This window comes from Chiloscyllium plagiosum, unplaced genomic scaffold (assembly GCF_037043375.1).
Source record: "Chiloscyllium plagiosum isolate Xiang-an unplaced genomic scaffold, Cpla_swu_hap1 HiC_scaffold_29, whole genome shotgun sequence".
Taxonomy (NCBI): domain Eukaryota; kingdom Metazoa; phylum Chordata; class Chondrichthyes; order Orectolobiformes; family Hemiscylliidae; genus Chiloscyllium; species Chiloscyllium plagiosum.
The window spans coordinates 69,026,066-69,051,908 of record NW_028270167.1 but is presented as its reverse complement, the minus strand read 5'-3'; the positions used below and the strand labels follow the sequence as shown (position 1 = coordinate 69,051,908).

Below are 25,843 nucleotides of genomic sequence, written 5' to 3'. Positions count from 1 at the left end.
CAGCTCATGGACAAGTGTTGTCTTGCTGGCCACACCCCTCATTCAATCCCATTGGCTGCAGGACCACACAGACTCTCCTCCCATTGGTCTACAGCTGCCATCAATCAGCCGGGCCCCATTGTGATGAGAGTGGGGGGCTAATCGCTCTCTCTGCCCTGGGATGAGCTTCATAATTCACAGTGAATGGGGCAGTATCACAGAGCACAGGGGCTGGGGGCTATTCAGCCCATTGGGGCTGTACTCTCTCCCTCTGGAGATGCTGCAAGTCTGTCCCAAGTCCCCTCCCATGTGCCCACAGCCCCTCAAATCTTTCCTTAAAAAGTAAATTCCAAGTCTGCTTCAGAATACCTGCTGAATCTGTGTCGTTCAGACTGTTCCAGGTGCTCAGAACTTACTGAGTAAAATAGTGTTCACATTTTCACCTTGTATTATTTGCCAATTACTTGAAAGTAGTTACTAAAAATTGTGACAGTGTTAACAATTCCTCTCTCTCTCTGCAAATCCAAGACCTTGGAACCAAATCTGCACCAGATCGAAATCACTGCTTCACCTTCTCAGCTCCAAGGATAATTATCTGTGCTTCAGCTAGCTCTCCACACAATAGAGGAATACATCTTAATTTATTAAGATCAAAGAAACAGACCTTCGGTCCAATTCGTCCGTGCCAACAAGGAATCCTAAACTAATGGATTCCCATTTACCATCTATTGGCCTGCATCCTTAAAACCCTTCCTATTCATGCACCCAATTGGAAGCTTTTTAAATGTTGTGATTTTATCAGCCTCCACTACTTCATCTGGTAGCTCCTCCCATACACACACCACACGCAGCTTGAAAACGTTGCCACTTAGATCCCTTTTAAATCTTTGCCCTCTCAACTTCAACCCAGGTGCTCTAGTTTTGGACCCACCTAACCTGAGGAAATAGGACTCCGGCTGCTCACCTTATCCACGCCCCCCGTGATTTTATAAATCTCCATGAAGTCACCTCTCAGTCGTTGACTCTCCAGAGAAAATAGCCCCAGCCTATTCAGCCTCTCCCTGTAGCCCAAATCGTCCAATCCTGGCAACGTTTTTGTAAATCTCGTCCAAACCTTTTCAAGTTTCACAACATCCTTCCCATAACAGGGAAATTCAAACTGAAAACAGAATTCCAGATGTGGCTTAATCAACGTCCTGTCCAGCCACAGTATGACGTCCCAGTTTCTGTATTCAATGCATTGACCAATAACGGAGAGTGTTAATGGAGTCCCATTTGCCAGCGGTTCACCCTTATCCCTCTAAAACCTTCCTCTTCATGTACCCAATCAGAGGCCTTTTAAATACTGCAATTGTACTATCTTCCACCCCTTCCTCTGGCAGTTCATTCCATACTTGCAATGCCCTCAACATGAATAAGATGCCCCTTAGATCCCTTTTAAATCTTTTCCCTCTCACCTTAAGCCTGTACCCTCTAGTTCTGGACCCACCAAACTTGGGAAAAAGTCCCTGACTGCTCACCTTATCCATGCCCTTCATGATTTTATAAGATCACCTCTCAGCCTCCAACTCTCCAGGGAAAATTGTCCCAGCCTGTTCAGCCTTTCCCAATAGCTCAAACCGTCCAACCCTGGCAAAATCCTTGCAAATATTTTCTGAACCCTTTCAAGTTTCTTAACATTATTCCAAGAACGGGGAGATTGAAAACAGAATTCCAGACGGGCTTTAATCAGTGCCCTGTCTTGCCACAATATGACGTCACAACAGCTGCATTCAATGCATTGACCAATAACGGGGGGTGGGTGCGTATCAAATGCTGCATTCACTACCCCGCCTACCTGTGACTATACTTTCAAGGAACTATAAACCTGCACTCCAAGGTCTCTTTGTTCAGCAATGTTCCCCAGGACTTTACCATTAAGTGTATAAATCCTGCCCTGATTTGCCTTTCCAAAATACAACAGCTCGCATTTATCTAAATTGAACTCCGTCTGTCATTCCTCGCCCCAGTGGCCTATCTGATCAAGATCCTGTTGTATTCTGAACTAACCTTCTTCACTGTCCACGACACCTCCAATTTTTGTGTCTTCTGTAAACCTACTGACCATACCTCATATAGTCACATTCAAGTCATTTATTTAAGGGCCCAATATCCATCCTTGCAGCACATTGCTCCTCACAGGCCTCCAGTCCGCAAAGCAACCCTCCATCATCATCCTCTGTCTCCTACCTTCAAGACAGTTTTGTATCCAAATGGCTTGCTCTCCCTGCATGCCATGTTACCTAACCCTGCTAACCAGTCTGCTTTGTGGAACCTTGTTGAATGTCCATATAAACAACGTTCACCGCCTGGCTTAATCAATTTTCTTTGTCACTTCAAAACATTCAGTCAAGTTAGTGAGACACAATTGAGCACGTACAAAGCCACATTGACTCTCCCTGTCATTCCTCACCTTTCCAAAATAGATGGATATCCTGTCCCTCAGAATCCCTTCCAACACCTTGCCTGCCACTGACTTCAGGCTCACTGTTTTCTTGTTCTATGGCCTCTCCTTACCAGTGTTTTAAAATAATGGCACCTCACCTGTCGCTATCAACGATACAAATACCTCAGGAGAGGCCCAACAATCACTTCGCTAGATTTCCAGAAAGTTTCAGAATACACCTGATCATATTCCAAGGCTTTATCCACCTAGATGCGATTTAAGACATCTAGTACCACCTCCTCTGTAACATGGATACTTTTCAAGTTATCACTGTTTATTTCTCCAAACTCTCGAGCTTCCATATACTTCTCCAGTAAAAATAACGTGAAATATTTGCATATCTTTTGCACTCCCTGTGGTTCCATAGACAGCCTTGTTGACCTTTAAGGGGTCCTATTTTCTGGGCCAGTTAATCTTTTGTCTGTGATATATTTGTTTAATCTCTTTGGATTCTATTCCAGGACATCCCAAAAAGACCTACTTCACGGACCGTAAATTTCCTCTGACTTCATCAACACATACCCTCCACTTCCCGCACCTCCGCCTTTACCACACCCCTTCAGCCACAATAAAGAATATAACCCTGCAGTCTTCACCTTCCACCCACTAATCTCCAGATACTGCACATTAACCTCTGTTATTTCTGCTACCTAAAGTCAGACCCCACCACCAGAGACATATTTCCCTCCCCACCTCTATCTGCGTTGCACAGAGACCATTTCCACTGCGCCTTCCTTGTTCGGTCCACTCCCTCCCACCAACCCACGCTCCACACCCTTGACCCTCCCTTGCTGCCACAGGAGATGTAAAACGTGCGGCCACACCTCCCTCTGACATCTGTCCAAGTTCCCAAAAGGATCTTTTCACATCAGGCAGAGATTTGCCTGCACATCCCAAAACCTCATATACTGCATCTAGACACTATGGGAAGAAGGGCGTATGCCCGAAACGTTGATTCTCCTGTTCCTTGGATGCTGCCTGACCTGCTGCGCTTTTCCAGCAACACATTTTCAGCTCTGGGGAGAATGTGCCAACTCCAACAAAGACAGTTGCCCGAGGCTGGAATCAAACCCAGGTCCCTGGTGCTGAGGAAGCAGTGCTAACCTCTGAGCCACAATACTCTGGGATCTTTGGTGCTGATGCGCTGCCCCACTGATACCTCAGTCACTCACCCTGCCTCATTTCCTAAGAGGCAGTGATGACGGAGTGAAATTATCGCTAGACAGTTAATCCAGAGACCCAAATAAGGTTCAGGGGACCCGGGTTTGAATCCCATCACGGCAGATTTTGGAACGTGAATTCAATAAATATCTGGAAAAAATAATCTAGTGACGACAAGGATTCCACTGTCAATTGTTGGAAAACCCATCTGGTTCACTAATGACCTTTAGGGAAGGAAAATGCCATCCTTACCTGGTCTGGTCTGCATGGGACTCCAGACCTATAGCAACGTGGTTGATTCTTAACTGCCCCCTGGGTGAACGCAGCAATAAATGCTGGCCGAGCCAGTGACAGCCTTATCCTGTAAATGAATAAAGAAACAGGTCAGGTTTTGTTGCTTCTCTAGTAGGTACATCCTACAAACTGATTCTGAAATGTTCTCGTACACACTGAACAAATACCTTTCCATCCAAGCCCTTAACACTACAGCACTCCGAGGCTATGTTGGTAAAGTTAAAACCACTTATCATTGCATCCATATTATTCTTACAGATAACTGAGGTCTCCTGGTAAAATTGTGTCTCAATTCCCCGCAGACTATTGGGAGAGAGTCTATAATACAATCCCATTAAGATGGTCATCCCTTTCTTATTTCTCAGTACCAACCAAATAACTTGCCTGGATGTACTCCCAGGAATATCCTCCCAAAGCCCAGCCATAATGTTATCCCTAATCAAAAACACCTCTCCCCCTGCTCTGTTGCCCCCTTTCTATCTTTGCTATAGCGTCTATACCCTGGAACATGAAGCTGCCAGTCCTATCCATCCCTGAGTGAAGCCTCTGTAATTGCTGTAATATCCCAGTGCCATGTTCAAAACCAAACCCTGAGCCCACCTTCCTGACCTGTCAGGTCTCTTGCACTGAAATAAATGCAGTGTAACTGGTCCGTCGCACCTCATTCTGTGACTTGCTCTTGCCTGCCTTGACAGTCTGACTGGTGAACAGTACCAGCCTCAGACTCACCTCTTTTCTCACTATCTCTTTAGGATTACCCCGACTCCCTCACTGGTTTAATGCCTCCCGAGTGGCACTAGCAAATCTCCCTGCTCGTCAGGACCCCATGCTTTCCCCTTCCGATGCCATTGGTACCAATGTACAATGTCCTCCCACTGGTTATTTTCCCTTTTGAAAATACTCTGCTCCCTCAGAGACATCCTTGACACTGGCACCAGGGCAGCACCACCCCATTCTGATGTCTCACTGTCAGCTGCAGAAACGGCAGACTGTGCCCCTGACAAGAGAGTCCCCTATCACCATCGATCGTGTGGAACTGGATATACCTCATATTATGTTAGAAGCCAGTCTCAGTACCAGTAACTTGACTGTCAGTGCTACATTCCCCTGAAAGTCTATGACCACCTACATTTTCCAAAACAGTATACTTGTCTGAGATGGTGATTGCAACAGGAGGCTCCTGCAGTACCGACCTACCCCTCCTAGCTTTCCTGGCGGTAACCCATCTACCTGACTGTATCTGCAGTATCCTGCATTCCTGACACTGCCACCTATAACACCCCCCGGCTCCTGTCAATTCCTCACTGCCTTTAATCACTCCTCCACCAATCCATGCGATCCAAAAGGATTTGCAATCACACTTGCTACAGATATAATCATCAGGATCATTGAAACTCTCCCTAATCTCCCACATCCGACAGGAAAAGCACGCCACTCTACAACAGGCCATCTCTCCGCCTTAACAATCTACAGACCAAAACAAAGAGACAGCCTTACTGCTCGAAAAATACTGCCCGAGAATAACTTAATGCTTATGTTTCATATCTTAAACATTTAATCAAGAGACCCTAAGACATTAAAAAGAAATCCTCACCTTACTCACTATTGTAGATTGAATAAAATAAAACCGACTAAGATTGATATTTGAAGAGACTGAAACTCACTGAGCTGATCCCCGGCTCGGAGTACTTCCAAGGGCGAGGTCTCTCGGAGGGCAGCTGTGAAATGTCACTGTTTCTCTTCTCTGCCCACTCCATTTCCAGAGAGGTTTTTAACTTCACAGCAAGTCAGCTCAGAGAGGTCACTGCTTGGTTTTATTCACTGGGGGTTGCCTTTGCTGCCCAGACCAGTATTTCTTGGCCACCTTTACTTGTCTTGGAGAAAGTGGTGGTGAACCGCCTCCCTGAAATGCTGCAGTCCATGTACACCACATTGATGTTTGGAAAACAGTTACCCTCTGGCCCCACAACCCTCCCTGTCTTTGTAATCCCCACCGGCTTCAGAAATTACATGTCCGTGGCATAAGATTTTTATTTGGATTCATTTTTGTTTAATAAACCTCCCCCCCGCCAAAAAAAGTGAAATATTTGGCCCCAAACAAATTTCTGTTGATTGACCTTTCGGAGAGGCTGACACATGGACGTTGCAGTATTTTATCTCACATTGTACACGTAGAATGATGGAACTTTCTTTTAAACATTGCTAAAGAGGGAGGCAATGGCTTAATGGTATTCCTGCCAGATGTACAGTGTTCCGAGCATTCGGGATAGAATCCCCAACATGGCTGATGGCAGCATCGGAATTCAATACAATCTCGAATGAAAAGGCGAATGTTGACCATGATTGTTGATTGTTAGAAAACCCATCTGGTTCACTAATATCCTGTAGGGAAGGAAACGGTCATCCTCACCTGATCTGGCCAACATGTGACTCCAGACCCACAGCAATGTGGTTAACTCTCAACTGCCCTCAGGAAAAATACTTTACAAACTGTTAACAAATACTCCGCAGGTATCACTTAAAAACTGGCTGTTCACATTGGGACCATGTGAATATCTGAACGGCCTGAACTAAAACTGAGTTTCAGCTTCACCTTCTCCCTGTCTCACATCAGTCTGTTTACACCCAACTCCAAAACAATCTCATTGAGCCAAGCAGCCCTCACAGTGCAGCTCTGTCATTTTCATTGTCTGCTCATACCAACATTGCCCTCAGCCTCCTGTACTGTTCCAATGCATCTCAATGGGAGCTCAGGGACAGCACCTCATCTTTCAATTCAGCCCCTTGTAACCCCAGAGTCAACATGGACCTCAGCAGTTTCTGAATGAACAGACAGTTGTCAGAAGCTGGAACATTCCACCTGAAAAGGTATTGGAATTTGAGTCCAAAAGGATTTTTAATGGGAAGTTTGCAGGTAATTGAAAACATGAAATTTACATGTTAGCATCATGAAGTGGGTGGTTGGGTCTAAATCTGAGAGTTCTTCCAAAGAGACGAGGTGTAATTTGGATAAATCTGTGCTCCCTCTCAGGCCAATATCTCCTTCCTCAGCTGCAGGGCCCAGAACAGAGCACACACCCAAAGGGTGATCCAGCCACGAATTTGTACATCTTTCTGCTTAACAAAAATATTGGAGATATCTTCCCACAAACAGAAGACAAACCTTTCTCCTTCCACAGTTAAATGCCAATGATATTCAGATCCTGATGACTCCATTGACTGTAAAAACTTGCTTTTGAGATCCCAGCCTCAATTATTCTGATTTAATATCCTATGAAATGAATTCACAAAACAAAACTCACAGTCAGTACAGGAAGAATATAAAGACATACTTTTTTTCTTGGTATGTGCTTGATGTGTAAATGCCTCTCCAAGTTGCACCCCCCACCCCCTCCATCCTAGGCACAATCGCCTCACTGTACCTTACCCCCAATAAAAATGGTGGCCATATCCCAGGACCTTTCACCGCCTGAGGGCCGCAGCCATTTTCCCATCTGCTGCAAACGCGGGATTAAGAGTTTCTAATTCAGATTTACGAACCACACAGAGTGTAATTAAAACTTGCCAGTGTAAAGTGACTCATTATCTCCCTGTCTCTGAGGCCACTCTCCCCTTCCCTATTTGCGTCTCCCACATTCACCAACGGCCGAGTCACGTGGCACTGCATTGGCTGGGTTACTGGTGACGTGTCATCCCACTGGCCACGCCCCTCATTCACTCCCATTGTTTGGATGACCAGCTGGTTCCACATGGTCCACCAGTCCCACCACCTTTTCCTATTGGTCTGAAGCTGCCATCAATCAGCTGGACCCCATTGTGAGGTCAGTGGTGGGATCCTCCCCCTGTCTGAATCAAACCTGAAAGGTGCATGGATGGTGTCAATCAGGAACAACAAGCAGGTGCTGGGAAAGCTCAGCAGGTCTGGCAGCATCTGGGAACAGAAATCTGTCCAGTGGCCCTTCCTCAGAACCGATGGGAGCTGGGAAAATTAGAATCCTGACAGTGTGGAAACAGGCCATTCGGCCCAAAAGTTCCACAACGTCCCTCCAAAGGGTATCCCACCCAGACCCATTCCCCTACCCGATTACTGTATATTTCTCCTGACTAATGCACCTAACCTACACATCCCTGAACATTATGGGAAATTTAGCTTGGCCAATTCGACTAACCTGCAGATCTTAGTACTGCAGGAGATATGGATTAAAGAGTAAATAATATGTCCTCAACTTCCTGCACCTCTGCCTTTGAAACCCATACCACCAACTGCAACAAGGATAGAACACCCCCCCCCCCCCCACCAAGTCCTTACCTTCCACCCAGATACATTTCCACCACCTACAATCAGACCGCACCACCAGATTCTTAAGGGGTTTGACAGAATAAATACTGATGTGTCTGAGGGTAAATAATGACAGGGGAGTCTGAAACCAGATTCTGAGTCAGTCACAGAATCAAGGGTTCTATTTCGGATTCGTCAAGTTTAAAGCAACACAGACACGGTAAGGGGTTTCAGGAGCAATGGAGCTGGGGTGAGGAGGAGACAAGCAACGTTGAAGAGATTGGAATTCCTGGTGTTTGGGATTGTGTAGATATCTGATCAGAAGGTCAGCTTCGCGTCAGATATAACTGCAATACTGTGAAGAGTGTAGTTCTGCTGCATACTTCCCAGTGAGAGGGAGAGGCTCAGCAGTAAGGGAAAGGAATTTGTCAGGCAACGGGTTTAACCACTAAAATGTTTCATTGGAGGAAACTGCGCCTAATCGAGTAGTGGGAATGTGGTAAGCAGTTTGATAACTGAGTAACAGTGGAGTAATGGAGAGTGATGATGAGGAGGGAGAGCTGGGCATCGTCAGCGTACATGTGAAACCCAACATGGTACTTTTGCACAATGTCACCTCCTGGCAGTATGTACGCGAGATACAGAAGGGACCAAGGACACCAAATGCAAGGAATTCAGAAAGGAAAGGGAGAGTGGAGATGGAGCAGGATTTTGGCACTGAAGGACATAACCAGAAAAGACAGAACAAGGAACAATATCTGTGAATCGGTGAGGGGGACTGATGAGGAGGAGGAGGAAAGAGAGTTGGAAAGTCTATAGTTCAGTGAAATTGGGGTAAAGGGTCTGATAAGGCTTGACAAGAGACTGGAGGAAGATGTAAGTTTAGGACAAAAACCGGAACACCACGTGAGGCAGTTTGGCTCGGCGGGCTAGTGGGAGGGAGAGAAGCTACAGATCGGATTATCCCAATCTTAGTGACAGAGAAACTCCATGTGCTCCAAACTCTTGTTGTTGGAGGGGAGAGTGGAGGAGACAGGAGGATGGACAGTGTTTACAAAGAAACAAAACCTGGTAAGTGATATTTAAAGCGAGTGAACAAACCTAATGTATTTAACTTTTATCCAAAATATTAAAACAAACGACTGAAGTCCTGGTTCGAATCCCATCTTGGCAAATGGTGGAATCTGAATTCAAGAAAAAATAACTGGAATTAGGAATCTCCTGATCTCCACGGAACCATTGTCAACGGCGAAAAAAAGCCTCCCAACCTGACAGTGACCCAGCAAGCTACTCACTGAAATAATCACTGCAAACTTTCAACAAAGGAATGAAACTGGATGGACCACTCGGCATCTAAGAAGGCACCATTTAATACAACCACAGAATCAGCCCTCTCGATGTTGCAACGTCCTCTAGGCTAACATCTGGATTTTGGTGCCAAAATGTGCAGAGCTGTCTCACAGACCAATCAAGGAACAGCCTGACATACTCATACTCAACCCTTACAGATAATGACCAGACACCACCATTACCATCCCAAGATATTGAGATTGTGGTGATGGAAAAGCACAACAGGTCAGGCAGCATCCGAGGAGCAGGAGAATCGATGTTTCGAGCCTAAGCCCTTCATCAGCCTGACCTGCTGGGTTTTTCCAGCACCAGACTCTTGACTCTGATCTCCAGCATCTGCAGTCTTCACTTTCTCCTGAAATCTCTGGATATGTCCTGCCCCACCGGCAGGACAGACCAGGCAGAGGTGGTGGCACAGACAGGGAGGATTTGCCCTGGGAGTACTCAGCATTGACTCCGGAGACCAGGAAGTCTCATGGCACCTGCTGATTACCATGTCCCGTCCTCCCTTGGAGGACGAATCACTTCTCCTTCACGTTGAACAACATTTGGAGTAAGCACTGAGGCAATAAAATGGTGTCAAACGTACTCTGGGTGCAGGAATTCAATGTCCACAATCGAGACTAGCTCTGCAACAGAATTACAGACTGAGCTGGCCAGGTCCTAAAGGACATAGCTGCTCAACTGAGTCTGCAGTGGGTGGTGAGGGAACCAACAAGAGTGTAAAACATACTTGATCTCATTGTTATGAATTGACCAGCGGCAGATACATCTGTCCATGACAGTATCAGTACGAGCGACCAGCACACATTCCTTTTGGAGACAAAGTCTTGCCTTAAATTTGAGAAAAACCTCCATTGTGTTGAGTGACACTATCACCGTTCTAAATGTGACAGACTTTGAAGAGATGTAGGATCTCAAACTGGGTATCTATGAGGAACTGTGGGACATCAACAGCAGCAGAACTGTCCTCCAGCACAATCTGAAATCTCATGGGTTTGTAAATCCTGCTCTCACCCATCACAATGGACAGGAAAGGAGGGCATGTCAAGAGCAGCATCAGGCAGACTTAAAACTGAAGTGCCAACCTGGTGAAGCTATCAAACAGAATTACCTGCATAATCAAACAGCATCAGCAGCATGCAACAGAGCTAAGTGATCCTACATCCAATGGAACAGATCGGAGCTCTGCAGTTCTGCCACACCCAGTTGTGACCGGTAATGGAGGAAGGATCACAGATATCCCCCACCTTTACTGATGGAGGGGCCTCACACATCCATGCACCAGATAAGATGACAGCATTTGCAGCAATCTTCAGCCAAAAGTGCAAAGTGGGATGATCCATCTCAGCCTTCTCCAGTGGTTTCTAACATCACAGATGTGAGTTTTAAGCCAGTTCGGTTGAGTTTGAATAACATCAAGAAATGGTTAAGTAGTGCAAAGGCTACGGGCCCTGCCAATATTCTGGCAATAAACCTGATGGCTTGTGCTCCAGAACTTGCCACCCACCAAGCATCTACCGATAATGTGAAGCATTGCCCAGGAATGTGCAGCACAAAAACACAGGGCAATCCAACCCAGCCAATTTCCCTCTATCAGTCCACATTCGATCAGCAGTAAAGTGATGGAAAATGTCATTAACAGGGCTACCAAGCAGCCGCTGCTCAGCAACAGTCAGCTGAGTGACACTCATTTTAGGGACCACCAGGGCCACTCATTTCCCGATTGTGTTACCGCCCTGATTCACAATCTGGCAACCAGCTGAATCCCAGAAGTGACATGAGTGTGATAACTCAGTCCCACTCCAAGACCACTATTTCTAGCTGATTCCACCCTTGTCTCAGCTCATATATTTTCATCCACCTTGTGTTATCTCCAGACTTAATTTTCCAAACACACTCAGGGCCAGCTTCCCACATTCAATCTCCCTGTAATCTCAGGAAAGTCTAAATCTCTGCTTGTTGATTCATGAAAAGGCTCCTAATTATAATCAACAGCATACAGCCATAGAGATGTACAGCAAGGAAACAGACCCTTCGGTCCAACCCGTCCATGCCGACCAGATACCCTAACCCAAACTAGTCTCACCTGCCAGCACCTTGCCAATATCCCTCAATTTAAAATTCTCACACTTGATTTAATTCCTGGCTGTGATAATCCCTAGCTCCCTGCACCACACACACACTGAGACCTTGACAACCCATTTTCTTCGAGACTCCCAACCATTTGTTAACTCATTACTTCACCTGTGTAGCTGTTTCTACAGTTGCTGAAGCAGCATGGTCTTAAATTCGCAGCCAAAGCCTCACAGGTCTGCTTTCCACCTTTAAGACATCCCTCAAAACCTGCTTTTTGGCAATGCTTTTGGTCACCTGACCTAATATCTCCATCTCTGGCCATATGTTTAAAGTTCTCAATAGTATTTTTGTAAAATTATAAGCATGATAATAAAAATACAAAAATAAAAAAAACTGTTGATGATTTGGACATTATTTTCAAACCATCACTGTTGCTGAATGAATAATCTCAATGCCACTTGCCCAACCACATTGTGAGAGCACCTTCACCACACAAACTGCAGCTGTACAAGAAAGTCAAACATCACCCTCTCCACAAGCAACAGGGCTTTGGCATTAATCACTGGTTCTGTGGAAGGAGAAACACAGTTGATGTTTCAGGAAGTGCAAAATGGATTACAGGGAATGAAAATTGTGTAGAATTTGATAGTTATAAATGGAAGGAAAATAAACTTGCTTGTTGGAAAAAAGAATTCTTGACTGTCAAAAATATTCAAGAAAAAAGTAATCTGATAATAGAGCAGCACATGGTCAGGGGCTGGGCCGCAGCGAAAAGCTCGTTTACAAAGGGTCTATAAAAGTAACAATACAGTACTAAACAGACCAGAAATACACCCATGGTTCGAGACTGAGGAAGCTAGATATTGACAAAGTGGTGATGAGGGAGCCCAGAGGTGAATCAGAGCAGTATTGGCTGCTATGAGCCCAATGACTCTATACCAGAGAAAGTCTGCACATGCGCCTGGCTGCACCTTGCCCCCTACAAAGATGGCGGCGGTGCACGTGTCCCGAATAAAGATGGCGGCGCTCACTCAGGCCTGCAGCCGCGCTGAGGCCATTCCCCATTTACTGCAAACACGGGACTAGGATGTTCAAATTTGTGTTTTCCGACGTGCACAATTTGTTTGTAAAACCTCTCCGCTCGTAGCAATACAGTTTTTTCTCCGGTTTCCCTGTTTATTTCTTTCCTTACTGTATCCTTTCTCTCCATAACTTCCCGAGCATTCATTACAGCGACTGTGCGCCGCGCGCGAGGATGATCACATGGTTTAGTTTAGCTCCGCCCTTCATTCACGTTGATTGGTTGGAGGACCAACCAATCAACGTGAAATTGGTTGGGTCCTCCAGCTCCGCCCACCGTCCTTTCATTGGTCCGGTGCTGACATCAATCACCTGGAGTCCCTTTGTTGGCGAGAACATGCGCAGTGCGTCCTGCTTTAGCTGATATGTTGGGTAATGTGATGGGAGAGTTTACTGAGGGTAAGAATTCCCTTTGTGTGAGCTCTGCAGTAGATTCCCTTTATTCATGGAGGGAATTACCTTCCTACTCATGACTGAATAGCTGTGATTGATGAATCAATGCCATCTGAATCAGTACATAAACACCACTTTTTCACAACATCTGAGATCTTTAGCACATTGTTTCCAAAGAGGAGCGTGATACAAAAAAAAATGAAAAGGAACCTCAAGGAATCAGAGCAGGAGTAGGGCATTCATTCCCTTCAGCTTGTTCCCCCATTCTATCAGATCATGGCTGGGCCAACCCAGATCTCAACACCTCTTTTATGCTTGATCCGCATGGCCCTCAACTGCTCAATATTTCAAAATTCTATCTGCCCTCTTTAAAAATAATTTGAGATAGAATAGCAGATTCCCTACTATGTGGAAACAGGCCCTTCAGCCCAACAAGCCAGAACAACGCTCTGAAGAGTAACCCAACCATTCCCCTCCCACATTTAACTTTCACAATTGTTTAGGTGAGAAAATTCTAGCCATTCACTGAGTAAAAAAATCTTTACGTTTTTTAAAATGAATGTTCCCTTAGTAATGTCCCCTGGTTTGAGACTTCACTGGTGCTAGAAGATCTAGTCAACATCTACTCTGTCAAGCTCATCAGAATCTTGTTTCCATAAGATCACCCCTGCTTATCTATTCTTGATAGGTCAACCCTTTCATCCTTGAAGCACCGAAAGTGAATCTGTTTTGAATGGTCTCCGATGTTGGTTTATCCTTCATTAAATATGGGAGCTAACATTGTATACAGCACTCCAAGTGAGGACTCAGCAACAGCCAGTGTGGTTAACCAATCCTCAGTCAATGCTAATACATTACCCCAATACCATGAGCTCCTAAATTGTGCAATTAACTTTTATGTAGCACTTTATCATTTACATTTTTAAAAACCAAATACAGAACATCATTGGATTGCCCTTTATCAGCCCTGCTTGTTATCTCCTCAATGAACTGTCATAAATTTGTCAAATATAGTTTCTCTTTCACAAAACCCCATCTACCATGTTTAATGATAAGCTTTTCTAAATGTCCTGCAATTTCTTTCTTTAATATTCGACTCTGTAGGTTCTTTCAGTAGATTTGCTATGTATGATTCCCCTCTCTGAAATCCATGCAGACTTTGTCCAATCCTGTCACTGTTCTGCAAGAAACTTGACTGTACTCCAATATAGTTAGTAAATGTATCTGTATTTATTTTTAAAAATGATTACTTATAAATGCTAGACCCATGCAATAGCAATGAAGTAGTGACCCTGAATTTGGGTTATAATGTTTTTTTTTGTTAATTCCTTTGCGTACTGTGTTAGGTAGACAGCACGAAGTGATCGCTCTTAATTGTGAGTAACATTGAAAATAATATATTTTAAAAATGACATCCCAAAATGCTGCCTCATTATTATGCAAGGAGGATTTTGCATTCAATAGTTTGCATATAAAATTGAACAGATGTTTGCTGCAATTTGGCCAGACTGCAGGTTACACCAAAGTGATAACTCTGTTGTAAAATTCTTACTTGACACTGCCCAAGGCGATACTGATGGGACTTCACTTTGCCATTCTTGTTCACCAGCTTTATTTCCCGGTTTAATCGTATAATCATTCTGGAGCTTGTAATTTTAGACAACTTCTCTTTTAGGTACATATGTAAATATCATACTGAAATGTTGCATGAATGGTATCAAATCTGAAATTAGTCTCTAATCTGATAGTAACGTGCTCTGACCCTTCTACATATGTATTGGTATAAGTCTGTCAGTTATTTTTCTGAAGCCTGTGATTCCTGATGAAGGGCTTATGCCCGAAACATCAACTCTCCTGCTTCTCGGATGCTGCCTGACTTGCTGTGCTTTTCCAGCATGGCACTTTTCGACTCTGATGTCCAGCTTCTTTGGTCATTACTTTCTCCTTTGATCAACAAAAATTATTCTTGGTTTAATCGTCACAAAGTGCAACACAAACCAATTCATGAAATTCAGATATCTCACATTTGCCTTAACTGTGTGAAGGCTAAGACATGACTAAATTATTGTCAGTAATTGAAACCGTGCTGACAAACTTGTGCAGTATCAGTGCCTCACCTTTAGAGTGTTCCCAGATATCGTGAGCTGCAGTATTTTGTTTTGCACTCAGCTATATGTTGTTCTCACTTGTTTCTTAGTGAAAGATTACAAAATTAACTTGGATGAATGAACTTATAATTTCTTTAACCAATGTTGGGAGAAAAAAAAGTCAGTATTTCAAGTGCTGATAAAGTAAAATAAACTGATAATCAGTAGAAAGGGTTTAAGATGGATATGGAACAAATGCTGACAAATGGGATTAGATTAATTTTGGATATCTGGTCAGCATGGGCAAGTTGGACTGAAGGGTCTGATTTTGTGTTGTACAACTGTGACTTCATTCTCTCAGTTATTCAAGAAGTTGAATACTTCGAGGAGGAAAAGGAGAATTTATGCAGAGAATGCACTTGAAATGATGATTGAGGTGTATCAAACTCACATTGTTTCATGACCTTTTCCTCTGGGTTCTTCAATGAACAAACTTGTTTTATTATCTGAATAACTATGTATCATGTGATTTGTTTCACACAAAATATTTCGTTAGTATCTAGTCAACTATTAAGAAGTGTTCATGTTTAAAATTTAGGCAGCTTGATTATTAAGCAAGAAAAGGTTGCTTTATAAAAGATAACAAGATTTTTATCTGTTCTGGGCACTGAATATATGGAAGTCAATTCTGAAGGAAAAAAATCTTCGTCAGTAATGTTCCCACATATGTGGAGTAATTGCATCTGGTCACTCTTCAGGTTATAGAGGCTCGGAAAGAAATGAGTTGGCCAAAGTTAGCAACATCATTTGGATGGACTATGCTCATTGGGGAAACTTGCAGGATCTGTAGAAGAAATATGTGTTTCAGAGTGTATGCAATAAACCTGAACATTGCTATATTTTTCACAGAGCTTGGGACCCGACTGGAGTAGCAATAAAGCTCGTATTTTTTTTTTAAATTTCTGAGCTTGCCAAATTATTGTTGGTAAATGCGGTGACTTTATCGCAAGCCAAGTACTATTTAAACCACAGATTGTCTCCGAATGATTCCCAAATCTAAAACGTGCATTCCAGATATGCTCACTATCACCATCTGGGAGCAATCTCCCAAAGTGCTCCCAGAATTTAGAAAGCACACACACTGCCCTCCAAAGCTCAATCTGCTGTCACAGGCTTCACTCTTATTGTATACAATGGTAGTTATTGTCCAGTTCTTTAATGTGACAAATGATTTTACAAACAATTTATAAAATACTATAAATCCTGAAGAAATGTGATGTCAGCCCTTTGTAGAAGTGAATGGAAAGTGTGATGTTTGCTTGACTTTGGCTCGATGTATCAGGCCGCACTGAACCTTTACCAAGATGTGGTATGTTTCCCACACACTTTGTTTAAAAAAGCAAAGATTATGCTCTGAGGTTTAAATGTTCAATCAGGTTTCATAAAAATCCTTCCAAAAATTGAGTTTGACTTCAGCTCCTTTAAAGAGACATGCTCTTGGCCTTCAATTTTGTGACGTGATCATTCTTTGATAAAGGTGGCTGTGTGCAACACTGCAGGATGTTGTGCTGAAGTGCCTCATTGGGTGGATGAGCTTTATTACTGGTGTAACTTGGCTAATTTTGAGATAGAATGTTACTTGGATTTAAATCTTGTTTTTAAACTGAGACGTGCTTGTGTAACTCAAGTGTGGAAACTATGCTCATGTTTGCAATGAACCTTTCACTTTTGGAGATTATTTACAAACAGATCGGAAAAATACTAAAGTTCAATATAGAAAGCACAGTGCTGGAGAACCGCAGGTCCAGCAGCATCTCTGAGGGGAATTAAACATTGTAAGTTCCAAGTCCAGTGACCTTTGTCCATTCAGATGAAGAGTCAGTGAACTTGAAATGTAACATTTTATTCTCTTCACCGATGCCCTCAGAACTGCTGAGTTTCTCCAGCACTATGTTTCTGGGGTTCAGATCTCTGCAGTTTATTGTTTTGTTATCGATCCTATGGTTTGACGTGGGGAGCGAGAGGCAGCAACTGTGATCAGCGAGGATAAAACTCCCCAACCACGGAAAACAAACTGGTTCTTTATACTTTGCAAAACACGACTGCAAATAAGAAATGCAATTAAGGTAAGTGCAAGGCAGCATACCACCGGCCTTGTCTCAAACTTGCGACTCATCTTTGAGGACTAATCTGTCAGAATTGTATTTGCTCGCTTCCTTTGAGATCACAGTCCACAAATGTCCCAGTTCCAATTCCTGGACCGGGCCCAGTTACCACATTGCAGTGGGGTGGGGAGCTTTGTGTCAGCCTGAAGTTTTTGTTAATAACAATATTGCAGTTTGAAGTTGACGGTTTTGACGAATGATGCTTCATCAAACTTGGAGGAAATCCTTCTGAATGTATTGATTAACTGGACTGAGCCTGTTTACATGCAGCCCTGTTCGTAGTGCTGTAATATTCTCAGTTAATAATCACACAACACCAGGTTATAGTCTAACAGGTTTAATTGGAAGCACACTAGCTTTCGGAGCACCGCTCCTTCATCAGGTGTTTGTGGAGGGCACAATTCTAAGGCACAGAATTTATAGCAAAAATTTAGTGTGATGTAACTGAAATTATCCATTGAAAAATACCTTGATTGTCTGTTGAGTCTTTCACCTGTTCGAATACCATGATAGGTTCATTTCTTTCATGCGTAAATCACAAAACCTTTTTTAAAAAGTTGCATTCCTGACAGTGGCCCACCAAATCACTCATTGTATTAATCACTGCACAGTCTCAACAAAGGTACGAAACTGGATGGACCAGATTACATCTACCAATGCACTGGAAAATACAACAGCTCAATCAGCCCTCTTGACCCTGCAACTTCTGTCTCACTGTGGGCCAAAACAGCAGCAGAACTGTACTCCAGCACAATCTGAAATCTCATCACCTGGTATATTCCCCATTCAACCATTAACATCAGGCCAGGGGATCAACCGTAGTTCAATGGAGAGTTCCGCAGAGCATGCCAGGAGCAATATCAGGCATACCTAAAAATGTGGTGCCAACCTGGTGAAGCTACCCAACCTGCACGCCAAACAGCGCAAGCAACACCAAATAGAACTATATGATCCAACAACCAATGGATCAGATCTGAGCTCTGCAGTTCTGCCACACTTAGTCAGGAATGGTGATGGGCAATTAAACAACTCACTGCAGGAAGCATCACAGATATCCCCACCCTTACTGATGGAGGGGCCTCACACATCCATGCAACAGACAAGACAACAGCATTTGCAGCAATCTTCAGCCAGCAGTGCCAAGTGGATGAGCCTTCTACATTGGTCCCTGACATCACAGATGTGAATCAACTTGGTTGAAAACTTATTTCAAATCAGATCAAGAAATGGAGAAGTAGTGTAAAGGCTGTCGGCCCTGCCAACATTGTGGCAATAATACTGATGGCTGTGCTCCAGAAATTGCTGCCAACCAAGACAAGTCCAGCACTGGCACCTACCGACATTGTGGAACATTTCCCAGGGATGTTCAACACAAAAATGCAGGACAGAGCCAACCCAGCCAATTTCCCTCCATCAGTCGACACTCGCTCAGCAGTGAAGTGATGGAAGGTGTCATCAACAGTGCTGTCACGCAGCTGCTCAGCAATAACCTTCTGTGACACCCAGTTTGGGTACTGCCAGGGCCACTCAGTTCCTGATCTTGTTACAGACTTGATTCACAAACTGACAAACAGCTGAATTCCAGAGGTGAGGGGAGGGTGATAGCCCAGTCCCACTCCAAGACCACTATTTCGACTTCAGTGATATCACCACAGTCCTCACCACAGTCTCAGCTCATTTGCTGAAACTCTCATTCATTCATTTTGTTAACTCTAGATTTCATTATCTAAACCCTCTCCTGGCCAGCATCCCACAATCACCCTCCCTATAATCTCCAGAATATTGAAAACTGTACCGCCCAAGAAGTTCCTGACTCAATAGATTTGCCAACTGCTGGTTGGGAAGATGATTATTCAGCCAGAGAGACAAAGGTCAGGGAGGTCAGGAGCCTTTAATAAATCCTGCTGCCAGGTAAGATCACTCACAGTGCACAGAGAAGAGAGCAATGAGAGGGCCCCAAACATCACCTAACAAGACATGACATAGACATAGTGCTGGAGGGGGAGCACAGTACAGGCACACCCCAGGCTCAGTCACCACCCCTACTTTAAGTTTTATTGTACTGACACAGCATCGGGAGTTCCCAGTTTTCAATCCAGGCGTGTGCTATCTTGGTAAGCACGAGGACATTAGAGGGGAATGCAGGCCTCACATGAGAGAGTGGGAATGCTGTCTGTGATCTTTCTGTTCTCTAATCCCTCTCCAACATTGTATCTATGGGTCATCTTGTGGACCAGTGTCTTCAATCATTCTAACTCCTATAACAGTTCCTATCTCTGTCATCTCCTCCCCTCTTACCAATTATTTTACACATTTGAAACCTCCAGTCCAGACGACCATCCATATCGCTGTAACTTGCTTCAGTCTCTACAACATGCCTTGTCTCGACAGTCTCCTCCTCTAACAACTGGAGACATCGGGTCTGTTTCTGGCTGCATGACTCTTTGTTTGAGGTTTCCTAAATGGAATGAGTTGCATTTGCCTGTGTTTGGCCTATACCCCTTCCAATCTTCTCCTCTCCATGTACCTGCCCAAGTATCTTTTCCATGTTGTAATTGTACTTGTTTTTTACCATTTCCTCTGGCAGTTCATTCTGTCTATGCACCATCCTCTGTGGAAAATGTTGCCCCTCAGCTCCCTCTTTAAATCCTTGCTCTCTCACCTCACGTTTATGCCTCGAGCTTTGGACTCACCTACCCTTGGCTTTTCACCTTACTTAGGCCCTACATGGTTTCATAAACCTTTATAAGGTCACCCCGTGGCCTCCTCTGCCCAGGAGAAATATTGACGACAATGTTACAAATATCTCCGACTCATGTACTCAATGCTCTGACCAATGAAGACAAGTGTGCCAAATACTGCTTTCCCCACCCTGTCCCCCTGTGATTCCATTCCAAAACAGTGTAACTGCACCCCTTGGTCTCTCTCTGTTCGACAACACTGTCCAGGGCCCGACCATTAACTGCATTAGTCCTATCTGGTTTGTCTTAACTAAATCCAACACCTGAATTAAATTCCATCTTTCATTCCTTGGCCACTGCCCAGTTGATTAACATCCCCTTCGATAACTATATTCCCTGCCCACTCTTCCACTAATTTTGGTATCCGCGAACATGCTAACAGTGACTCCTATATTTTTACCCAGATCCTCTGTATAAATGATGTACATCAGTGGCCCCAGCACCAATCCTTACAGCATACTTCTGGTCAGAGTCTTCCAGTCTGAACAACAACCCTCTACCTCCTCCTATCAAACCCATTGTGTATCCAGTTGGCTCGCTCTCCTTCATCCCATGTGATCTCACCTTACTAACCAGTGTGCCCTGCTCAACCCTGTCAAAGGCCTTGCTGAACCCAGAAACAACATCTATTGCTTTGCCTTCATCTATCTTCTTAGTCACGTCTTCAACAAACTCAGTCAAGTTTGTGAGACATGTTTTCCCGCGCACAAAACCACTCTAACTGTCTGTAATCAGTCCTGTCTTTCCAAATGCATGTAAATCCTACGTCTCAGCATGATCTCCAACAACTTACCCATCCTTGATTTCTGCCTCCTCAGTCTGCAGTTCCTTGGCTTCCTCTTGCAGTCTTTCTTAAATAAGGCCACAACATTATTTTCATAGTCAGACAGTCATACAGCACGGAAACTAACTGTTCGGTTGATGCTGACCATAATCTTAAACTAACCTCGTCCTTCCTGCCTGTTCCTGGATCACATCCCTTCAAACCTTTCCTATTCCTGTACTAATATTTCAAGCTTTAGTAATTGTACCCCTTCCTTGGGAATTTCATTCCACACACAAAACACACTCTGTAACAGTTTGCTCCTTATATTTTCTGATTTTAAATCTCTCCCTTCTAACCTTAAGCAATGTAGCCCCTAGTTCTAAAATGACCTGCTGTTGGGAAAAAGACAAGTCACATTAACTCTATCTATACCCCTCATTATTTTATAGACTTCTATACGCTCACCTCTCAACCTCCAGGCTCAAGTGAAAAATGTCTCAGACTATACAACCTTCCTTTATAACTGAAACCTTCGATACCCATCACCATCTCGGTAAATGTGATCTGAACCCTGTCCAGCTTAATATCCTTCCTATAATTGGGCAGAGTATTCCAGAACAGGCCTTACCAATGTCCTGTACAATCTACACACGACTTCCCAAACTCCTAAACTCGAATGACTGAGCAATGAAGGCAAGTACCATTTATAACCATCCTGTCTCTCCTTGTGGCAAACTTCAAATAACTATGTACCTGAACCCCAAGGTGTACAACACTACTGAACACCCTACCATTAATTGTGAAAGCTCGACCCTTGTTTGTTGTAACCTAAATGCATTACCTGCATTTACCCGAATTGAACTCCATCTGCAGTTTTTCAGCCATTCATGCATTTCATCAAGATCCCTTTGTAATCTCAGAAACCCTCCATCACTGCCCAGAATGCCACAAATATCACTGCTCAGGCCCCGACAATTTCTTCTCCAGCTTCCCACAATTTTCTGAGATACACTTGATCAGGTCCTGGGGATTTATCTACCTCTATGTTTTAAAACTTCCAACACCGCCTCTTCTATAATGTGGACTCATTTCAAGACATGGAGTCATCGAGATGTACAGCACAGAAACTGACCCTTTGGTCCATCTCCTCCGTGACGTTTTTCATCCCATTTGCCAGAACTTTTCCAATATCCCTCTAAAACCCTGCTATTTATATACACATCCAGATGCCTGCTAAATATACTTCTGTCAGCCTCCACCATTTCTTCTGGCAGTTTATATCATACATATCCCAGCTGTCCCTTTGGTACCTGCTAAATCTTTTCCTCTCACCTTAAAGCTATGTCTTGTAGGTTTGGACTCACACCCCCCCCCCCCCCCCCCCCCCCACCACCACCACCCACGACCAGAGGAAAGTCCTTATCTATTGACCCCATGCTCATCATGATTTTAAGAAACCTTTATACGATAACTCCTCAGCATCCCATGTTAAAGTGAAAATAATACCAGTGTATTCAGCTTTTCCCTGTAGCGCAAACCTGCCAATCCTGGCAACATCCTTATTCGTTTCTTCTGAACCTTTTCAAGTTCCACAACATCCTTCTGATGGCATTGAGACCAGAATTACCCACAATATTCCAATAGTGTTCTGGCCAAACACTGTTTATTTCCCTGAGTGCCCCAGACCTTATCCACAGTAAGCTCCAAAGTGAAATATTTGTTTCGGATCTTGTAGTTTCACTCATCGTTGGATTTGTTGATCATTAAGGATATCGGTTTTGTCCCTAGCTCTTATTTTGCTCTTAATACACTTGTAGAATATCTTTGGATTCTCCTTAACTTTATCTGCCAAAGTTACTTCATGTCCCTTTTCTGCATTCCTGATTTCCATCCAAAGAGCATTCCTACAGCCCATATGATCCTCAGGGATTCCCTTGATCCAGCTGGCTATATATGACATGTGCCTCCTTTTCCTTGACCAGAGTTTCAGTAGACAGCCAGTGTTTCCGAAAGCTGTCAGCATTGAACTGCACACTAACAGGATCATGCTGGTGGTAATCGCTCAATTTATCTCACATTTAACATATTCCCAATTGTCAGAATTCCCGTTACCTGCAAATAGACTCTCTAATCAACTTTAAAAAAAGTTCATGTCTAATACTATCAAGATTTGTCTTGCCACATTTTATAACTTTAACTTTTGGACCAGGCCTGTCTTTCAGCAAAGCTATTTTCAAACTACTAGAATTGCGGTCACTTTGCCAAAGTGCTCCCTCACTAACACCTCAGTCCTATTCCCTACCTTGTTTCCCAAGGGGAGGTCAGGTTTCACTCCTTTCTCCAGTTGGGCCATTTACATATTGACTGAGACCTTGTCAAAGGCCTTACCGAACGCCATGATAACCACATCATCTGCACTGCTCTCATAAATATTTTTAGATAACTTTTCAAAAAACCTAAATTGAATTCATCTGGCAGGATTTTCCTTTACAAAATCTGTCCTGAATCTATTCCTTTCTTTTCAATGTTGATACATCTTGTCCCTCAGAATTGTTCCCAATTTTTACCCAATATCCCTGCGGCCAGCAAAGTATTAAAGAGATCCAAAAGGGCCCCAGCAATCTCCTCCCTTACCTCCCACTGCAGCCTGCGATACATTTCATTGGGCACTGGGGATTTCTCCCCCTTTATGCCTGTGAAAGCATTTAATACCTCCTTATGGATCTTAACATGTTCTCGAGTCTCACCATCCCAACTGAAATCCCCGGCTACAATGTCTTTCTCCTGTGTGAATACAGATGGGAAGCATACATTGAAGACCTCAGCTACTTCCTCTGGATCCATGCGCAGATCGTCCCTTTGGTTTCCAACAGGCCGCACTCTTTAGCTGGGAATCTTACTCTGACTCTCGTCATAAAATATCTTGTAGCTTTTCCTTACTAGTGTCTGCCAAGGAGGTTTCATGGCCATTGAGTGTCCCTCATTTTTAAGGACCCCCTTACACTCTCGATAGTTGTTGAAGGGCTTCACCTGGTTTTATTGCACTGTATTTTCTTTACCAAACTCACAATATCACTTGATCAGTATTCGCTGAACTTGGTGCCTTTGTCATTCACTGTTCATGGCACACGCTGGCCCTGAATTCTCACTGTATCACTTGAAAATACTCCCTCTTTCCAATTGTAGGCTCAACTGCAAATAGTTCCTCTGAGTCTATATTTTTCAAATCCTGTCTAATGCTAGTAATAATGGTCAGTGATAGTGATAACGAAATGATAAGTAGCATTCCCCAAATTTAGACACACAACTTCTGCATGATCTTTAGCTCTTTCCATCATGACTTCAAAACATACAGAATTATGGTCATTATCCCCAAACACTACCTTATCCTTATCTCTGTCAAAATGTCCAGTACCTACAGCCCACTCTGTCTCTTTAATATTCTCCAGCCCTTACCAATTGCCCCATCTGTGTACCTTCCTCAAGCCTTTCCATCATATGATATCACTGCAAACATCTCCAGTCCCCGCAGCACTCCTCCATCCTATCCTGCAGCACCTCACTCCCATAAGCCTTCTACCATCCCTATAAACCTCCTTATCTGTATAAACCTCTCCAGCTCCCACAGCCATTCCTGCCCATCCTCCCTTTGTGTAAATTGAGGCCACGTGACCGTTCCCCAGATCTGTAACCTTGGCCAATCTCTGCAATCTTATCTATCTCTGTGACCTCCTCCCATCACTACTAGCCTTCTTAACTCTGTAACCTCCTGCAGTCACTAAAATAATCCGTGAATGTGTACCATCCTATTGAGGACTGTCACCTCTTCCAGTCCCACCAACTCTCTCTACCTGTAACCTTGGCCAGTCTGAAGAGTCCTTACTAACTCTGCAACCCTCAGTATTGATAACTTCATCCAGTCTCGATAACTGAGAAGAGAGGAATGAGAAGGCTCCAAACCTCTGTTAACAAGACATGACATCGAGACAGATCTGGAGGGGGAATACAGTACAGGCCCACCCCACGCACAATCCCCACCCCTACTTTTAAGTTCTGTTCTACTAAAACTTGCTACACTCTAACACTGCACCTATGGCATGTCTTGTGGACCGGTGTCTTCAATAATTTCTAACTCCGATATCAGTTCATATCTCTGTAACCTCCTCCTACCCCAATAGTCACTCGACGTATTTGAAACGTACTGCATTCCAGATTACTATCCCTATCGCTGTAACATGCTTCAGTGTCTACAACATGCCTTATCTCGGTTGTCTCCAGTTATTGGAGGAGGAGACTGAGTCATGCAGCACGAAAATAGTTCCTTCGATCCAACTAGTCCATGTTGACCAGAGTCCCTGACCGAGTCGCGTTTCCCTGCATTTGACCCAAATCCCTTCAAACCTTCTCCTCTCCATGTTTCTGCCTAAATCTTTTTTACATGTTGTTATTGTACTTTTCTCTACCACCTGCACCATCCTCTGTGTGAAAAATGTTCTCCTCCAATCCCTTTTAAGTCTTTCCCCTCTCACCTTATATTTATTCCCTCTAGAACATAGAACATGGCGGCACAGTACCGGCCCTTCGGCTCTCGATGTTGTGCCAGCCTGTGGAACCAATGTGAGGCCCAAGTAGCCAACACTATTCCATTCTCGTCCATGTGACTATCCAATGACCGTTTAAATGCCCTTAAGGTTAGCAGATCGACTCCTGTTGCAGGCAGTTTGTTCCATGCCCCTACTACTCTGAGTAAAGAAACTATCTCTGATCTCTGTTGTACTAAAACTTGCTACACTCCAACACTGCAGCACGGTGGCACAGTGGTTAGCACTGCTGCCTCACAGCGCCAGAAACCCGGGTTCAATTCCCGCCTCAGGCGACTGACTGTGCGGAGTTTGCACGTTCTCCCCGTGTCTGCGTGGGTTTCCTCCGGGTGCTCCGGTTTCCTCCAACAGTCCAAAGATGTGCAGGTCAGGTGAATTGGCCA

At 44.0% G+C, this 25,843-nt stretch overlaps 2 long non-coding RNA genes across 8 annotated transcripts in view; both read right to left on the bottom strand.

Annotated features, from left to right (window-relative positions):
• LOC148142371 (uncharacterized) overlaps positions 1–9,383 on the bottom strand; it is a 38,882-nt gene extending 29,499 nt beyond the window's left edge. For 3 of the 6 annotated variants that reach the window (XR_015752020.1, XR_015752024.1, XR_015752022.1), the window contains exons 1-3: positions 9,300–9,383; positions 7,083–7,190; positions 3,878–3,986 (exon numbers count right to left, since the gene is read on the bottom strand). This is a non-coding gene — a long non-coding RNA (uncharacterized LOC148142371). Of the gene's footprint in view, positions 1–3,877; positions 3,987–5,583; positions 5,764–7,082; positions 7,216–9,299 lie in introns of those variants that run through there. The other 3 variants (XR_015752023.1, XR_015752025.1, XR_015752021.1) reach the window with 2 other exon arrangements.
• LOC148142370 (uncharacterized) overlaps positions 1–12,194 on the bottom strand; it is a 114,100-nt gene extending 101,906 nt beyond the window's left edge. For both annotated transcript variants that reach the window (XR_015752073.1, XR_015752075.1), the window contains exon 1: positions 12,090–12,194. This is a non-coding gene — a long non-coding RNA (uncharacterized LOC148142370). The remainder of the gene's footprint in view (positions 1–12,089) is intronic.
• Between the last annotated feature and the right edge of the window lie 13,649 nt (positions 12,195–25,843).